Source organism: Onychomys torridus, chromosome 14 (genome assembly GCF_903995425.1).
Source record: "Onychomys torridus chromosome 14, mOncTor1.1, whole genome shotgun sequence".
In the NCBI taxonomy this organism is placed as follows: domain Eukaryota; kingdom Metazoa; phylum Chordata; class Mammalia; order Rodentia; family Cricetidae; genus Onychomys; species Onychomys torridus.
Window position 1 is genome coordinate 23,731,869 of NC_050456.1, and position 6,742 is coordinate 23,738,610.

Genomic DNA, 6,742 nt, shown 5'->3' on the forward strand with positions numbered 1-6,742 from the left:
ACTTAGGGGCCCACGCTCGCGTTCACGTCACCACAGAGGCGTGGTGCATGTAAATGACATGCACGCAGAGGATGCCGGTTACCCGCACGTAGACTTCCCACGCCGTAGATGAATAAGATTCACATGAGAGCCAGGATGTTTTTCGAGGGCACTGTTAGATGAAGAGAATGGGAGGGAAAGAAGGCACGGTAAAGAAAAGACCGTAAGTTTTGAGTAAGTATATAATAATGGAGAGCCTGGGCCCGGGCAGAACAACTCATACTTACCTGGCAGGGGAGATACCATGATCATGAAGGTGGTTTTCCCAGGGCGAGGCTTATCCATTGCACTCCGGATGTGCTGACCCCTGCGATTTCCCCAAATGCGGGAAACTCGACTGCATAATTTGTGGTAGTGGGGGACTGCGTTCGCGCTCTCCCCTGGTCTTGAAAGTTTAAAGTCAGAATTTGAAACTAGTTGTTTACACTAACGTTTTGTCTGTTCTCCAGTAACAGACTGTAACTTGTGAACTGAGAATTATGATGTGTTTTTTTTTCTCTCTAAGTTGCTTTTGGTCGTGGGGTTTTGCCACAGCAGTAAAAGCCCGAAGATAGGCGTCATTTGTTGTGGCCCAGTGAATCTCACTAATCCTGTCTGTAGGTGTGTGGAAGTATGTCGCTAGGAGCAAGAGTCTGCCCAGTAAGTAGTTCCTGGGTGACTGATGTGACTCTGCTTCATGTTGGTGCAATGGTTACTGCAGAGATCCACAACCGGTTAAAATGCTGAGAATAACTAACTGAGTGCTCAACTGTAGATGGATGGTCTACACCAACCTCCCCCACCCAAGGTTCAGGGAACTCAGAATAATATAAGGACTGACTGTGGGAGGAGAGCTGGGAATAGCTGTCTTTCCGACTTGAAGTAGAGGAGGTTGGCTCTCCAGAACAAGCTGGCTATAGACTAGCTGAATCAGCCAGCTCGGTTCACAGCAAGAGACACTGCTGCCTCAGTTGAGAGACCTCAGTTGAGAGAGAGAGAAATGAGGGAAGATATTCTATTGCAACCTCTAACTTCTGCCCACATTTCATATACCCAGGGCTACGTGGTGAGAGCCAGTCTCAAAAAATAATAGACATTTTTAAATGTTCCCATGGGGAGGAAAGCACCTGCTGCAGAGGGTAACTTGCAGGAGCCAGCTCACTCCTGCCCTGTGAATTCTGGGAATGGAACTCAATCAGCTTCAGTGGCAAGGGCCCTCACCTGCTGAGTCATCTCTTTCTTTACTTTTCTTTTTTTTTTTCTTTCTTTCTTTTTTTTTCCCCCTCCCTCCTGGGATCTGCCATCTTTTTTTTTTTTTTTTTAAGAGACAAATGTGTTTAAGTTGGTTTATGGTTCCCAGGAGTCCATAATAATCCACAGAGAGAGCAAACTGCTACTGGGCAAAGATATAAGCTCTTGAATCTCACTCCTCGTGATGTACTTGTTCCAGCAAGTCCCCAGTCCCAAAAGCTCCATCGCCTCCCCAAACAGTGTGGCCAGCTGGGGAACAGGTGTTCAGATATGTGAGCCTATAAGAAGCATTTGTCGCCGTCAAGTCCCCAGCACGGGGGCGGGGAGGTTGGGAGGGAGGAAGAGCGGCGGGAATTCCGAAGGAAAGTTCCGTTCAGATTCCCACTTTGGTCTCCTATGAAAAGGAAGATTGGGCCGGGCGGTGGTGGCCCACGCCTTCAATCCCAGCCCTCGGGAGGCAGAGCCAGACGGATCTTGGTGAGTTCGTGGCCAGCCTGGGCCACAGAGCGAGATCCAGGAAAGGCGCAATGTTACACAGAGAAACCCTGTCTTGAGAAGAAAAAAAAAAAAAAGGAAGATTGAAATAAAAATTCGGTCTCCATTGGTCGGTATTTAAATTTGCATGTTACATCTCATGTCTAGGAGATGAACTGAGATTCCTGAAGCTGTTCATCTTGGCCATTGAAATAAGAACAAGGTCAGAAAAGGAACACAAGACTCAGTTGGTTCTTTTGAGAGCAGCACATACGTGTGGACACTGTGTCAGCAAATGACTAGGAGATGAGACACATAGAATTTAGGCCCTCAGTCCCTAACCATAAACCATGGACACATTAATCATGCCTGGAAACTGAGGCGTCCCACTTGTAATAGTAATTGGCAATAGCAATTAGTTCAAGAGGTGCCTGGGTGCCCAGGCCTTCACTGGTTTTAACATCAAGACAGAAAATAGTTCTGATCAACCAGACTGGTGATTGAGAGCACAATGGACCTAAATAAATAAACTCAACATAAAGCTTTTCCTTCACTGGATGCTTCTACATCCTAATCTTTAACAATGTTCTTAGAATTTATCACCCTGGACCACATATACATTGGGCCTATTATTTCTTCAACATTTAGTTATTCTTTGTCTAAAAACAGTATACTTTGGTCATTTCTTTGGACCTCACTCTTTTGGGAAGATCCTTGAGTATATCTAAACTGAGCAAAATTTCATTAGCACTTATTAACTGTGTTCTATATGCAACCCAATAACTCCAACAGGAATTAAGGTATCTCTCTCGCTCACTCTTGTTCTCTCTAGCTAGCACTTTATCTCTCTTCTCTCACATTGAACAGCTAAATCAATAAAAATGAGCTGGGTATGGTGGCACATGCTCTTAACCCCAGCACTTGGAAGGCAGAGGCAGACAGATCTCTATGAGTTCAAGGCCAGCCTGGTCTACAGCGCTAGTTCCAAGACAGCCAGGATTACACAGAGAAACCCTGTCTTGATAAACAAACAAACAAACAAAACAATAATAATGTACTATCTCACTGACACCCTGCCATTTTAAAAATGAAGTGTAGGAGGCAGGGAAGACTGAGAGTATAAGCAAGCCCCCAATTCAATGCTTCCTTTTGTAAGCGTTGCCTTGGTCGGGGTTCCTCTTCACAGCAATAGAACACTGGCTGAGACCTTGCTTTGTACTGTAAGGAAGAACTTGACAGCCGTGGAGTGGCTTATGCCAGTAACCCCAGCCCCTGGGAGTCTGAGGCAGGACGTTGTCAGTTTGAGGTCACACCTTGGGCTACAAGCAAAGTCCTGCCATTTTAAAACTGAGATGGGGAGTGGGAGGCAAGGAGGACTTGACAGGTAAAAGCATTTGCTTCTCAAGCCTGATGACCTGACGACACCCTAATAAAAGCTGAATGTGGGGGAGCATTTGTAACCCCGGCCCTCTAATGCACATCTGTCACTCCAGCACTCTAGTGCACATCTGTCACCCCAGCACTCTAGTGCACATCTGTCACTCCAGCACTCTAGTGCACATCTGTAACCCAGCACTCTAGTACATCTGTAACCCCAGCACTCTAGTGCACATCTGTAACCCAGCACTCTAGTGCACATCTGTCACCCCAGCACTCTAGTGCACATCTGTCACCCCAGCACTCTAGTGCACATCTGTCACCCCAGCACTCTAGTGCACACCTGTCACCCCAGCACTCTAGTGCACATCTGTCACCCCAGCACTCTAGTGCACATCTGTCACTCCAGCACTCTACTGCACATCTGTCACCCCAGCACTCTAGTGCACACCTGTAACCCCAGCACTCTAGTGCACATCTGTCACCCCAGCACTCTAGTGCACATCTGTCACCCCAGCACTCCCAGTGCACATCTGTAAACCCCAGCACTCTAGTGCACATCTGTAACCCCAGCACTCTAGTGCACATCTGTAACCCCAGCACTCTAGTGCACATCTGTAACCCCAGCACTCTAGTGCACACCTGTAACCCCAGCACTCTAGTGCACATCTGTAACCCAGCACTCTAGTGCACATCTGTCACCCCAGCACTCCTAGGACAAGATGAAAGGCAGAGACAGAACTGTGCAGAAGCTTGTGGGTCATCCAGACTGTGGTGTGCAGGACAGCAGCAGGAAGAAGGTACAGAGTGAGGACTGACTTCTACAAGTTACCCTTTGACCTCTGCAAGAGGGGAGGGATATGGCCAAGTGTGCTTACATCCCCTCCCCTGCCCTCCCTTCCCCTTTCACACACACAGTAAATCACTTTTAAGTGGAAAAGCGTAGGAGAGACAGGACTCCTGCACATGTTTGTGCTCGTACACATATACACGCAATACACAACAACAACAACAAAAATTCTTTTTCAAATTTAAAAACAGAAAAGATGGAGATGAAGAGACAGCTTAGCAGTTAAGAACACTATGCTGGGTGTGGTGGCCCATGCTTGTAATCCCAGAACTCTGGAGGCAAAAGCAGGTAGATCTTTGGGAGTTTGAGGCCAACCTGGTCTACAAAAGCTAGTTTCAGGAGCCAGAGATGTAACAGGGAAATCCTGTCTCCCCACCCCCACCCCCACCCCCAAAAAGAGCTCTTACTGGATTTGCAGAGCACATGGGTTCGGTTCCCAGTTCTAACTCCAGTTCTAGGAGATCTGATGTCCTTTCTGACATCCTCAAGTACAGGTGCACAGACGACTAGATAGAGGCAGGCAGGATACTCCTCCATATAAAGTAAAAGATAAAGTGTGTGTGTGTGTGTGTGTGTGTGTGTGTGTGTGTAAAACCTAAATTTATTCATAGACATCTAAAATGCATTTGCTTCTGTTTGCTTTGGGGGGGCTTTCTCATGGGTGTTCTAGTGCTATAAGAGACACCATGACCACAGCAACACTTGCAAAGGAAAACAGTTCATTGGGGCTGCTATATAGAGGTTTATTTAGTCCATTATCATCATGGTGGACACCATGGTTGCTGGCAGGCAGACATGGTGCTGGAGAGGTAGCTGAGAGTTCTACATCTGCATCTGTAAGCAGCAGAGAGAGAACCATTGGGCCTAACTTGGGCATTTGAAACCCCAAAGCCCACCCACAATGACGTACTTCCTCCAATAAGGCCACGCCTCCGAATGCCACTCCCTAAGCCTTCAAATGTGAGTCTATGGGGCCGTTCTTATTCAAACCACCACAGTTGGATGTGAGGGAACTGAGAAGAGACTGGGTCTCTCTATGTAGTCCTGGCTGTCCTGGAACTTAATAGATCCACCTATGTCTGCCTTCCAAGGGATTAAAGGCATGTACCACCATGGCTTTAATCAGCTCTCTTGTAAATTTTGAAGCAAATGGCTAGCTGCATGTAAATTCTGTAGAATACTTTTGTGTATAATGTTAGCATTTTTTAAAAAATACTAGCATAGGTGGGGCTGGGGAGATGGCTCAGAGGTTAAGAGTGTTGACTTTTCTTCCAGAGGTCCTGAGTTCAATTCCCAGAAACCACATGGTGGCTCACAACCATTTATAATGAGATCTAATGCCCTCTTCTGGCCTGCAGGCATACATGCAGACACAACTATACACAATAAATAAAAACCTTAAAAATAAGTTTTTTTAAAAAATCTAGTGTAGCTGGGCAGTGGTGGCACACGCCTTTAATCCCAGCACTTAGGAGGCAGAGCCAGGAGGGTCTCTGTGAGTTCGAGACCAGCCTGGACTACAGGGTGAGTTCCAGGAAAGGTGCCAAAGCTACACAGAGAAACCCTGTCTCGAAAAACAAAAACAAACAAACAAACAAAAAACCCTACTGTAACGGCCAATCACACAATCAGAAATCGAGTTCACCAGTTAACCTCGGACACAGAAGTCGTTATTTGACCTTGTAAAACATGTCTGTGGAGAGATGGTTGAACCAGTGAGAGCGCTGGCTGCTATTGCAGAGGATGCAGGTTCCTCGGGTCCCAGTCAGTACCCATTGGCAGCTCAGACAGTCAGTAATTCCAGTTCTGGGGGGTCTGAAGACTTCTTCACACACACACAGCCCACTCATCCTCATGAACTAAAAATAAATCTTCTATTTAAAAGTCAGACTATCAAGCCAGGCGGTGATGGCTCATGCCTGTAATCTCAGCACTTGGGAGGCAGAGGCAGGTGGATCTCTGTGAGCTAGTCCAAGTCAGGCTCCAAAGCTACAAAGAAACCCTGTCTCGAAAAACAAAACAAAACAAAACAAAAGTAAAAGTCAGACTATCTAAACTATCTAAATACTGGTCTAGGTAGAAATTTGGTGAACAAGCTGGCACTTTGTGCCTTTAACACAAAGTGTTTCTAGAATTCTGGCACCAGAATACGATTTCTATCTTTTATCCTGTCTTGGTTGCTAGGTGATGCCTCTGATGGCCGCGGGCACACCCATGGGGCCCAGACATACACACAGGCAAAGCAGACGTACACATCACAGACAATAGAAAAGACTCACAAACAACGACTCTCAAGCTGCTGGGACTAAAGAAATTGGTGGCTGGGTTTGTTCCTCCCTCCAGGGCAACCTCCAGCTGCTGCAGAACTGCCTTGCTGTTTTAAATGGAGACACCTAGGCCACACCCCGCCTTCTGTTGAAAAGAGCTGCCTTCAATCTCGTTATTTTCTTGATGACTTCCGGCATCTAAACTCACTGGGAAAAACAGATCAGCTGGCACCGTGCATCGGCTCTTCTTCTGAGAGACAATGGAGTGGCAGGGCTCACCGGCCGCAGGGCAGCGTCTGCCACCCTGCACTTGACCTTCCGAGAAGCCCAAAGTTCAACTTCCTCTTTTCTTTAAGTAGCCTGTCTTAACTGAGTTTATTTCGTGCGTAGCGATCTTGTGGCTGCCAGCCTTATTTACCTCTCCATCACTTGTCCAGTTCTAACATTCTCAAGAGTCCACTGTTCACACAAGATAACAGTTGCCTTTCTGGATTTTTTTTCTTTA

The 6,742-nt window shown here is 46.7% G+C and overlaps 1 non-coding gene across 1 annotated transcript; it reads left to right on the plus strand.

Moving 5' to 3' along the window:
• The first annotated feature begins 258 nt into the window (after positions 1–258).
• LOC118595884 lies at positions 259–422 on the plus strand. Its single transcript, XR_004946580.1, has one exon. It is a non-coding gene; the product is annotated as a U1 spliceosomal RNA (small nuclear RNA).
• Positions 423–6,742: the final 6,320 nt, after the last annotated feature.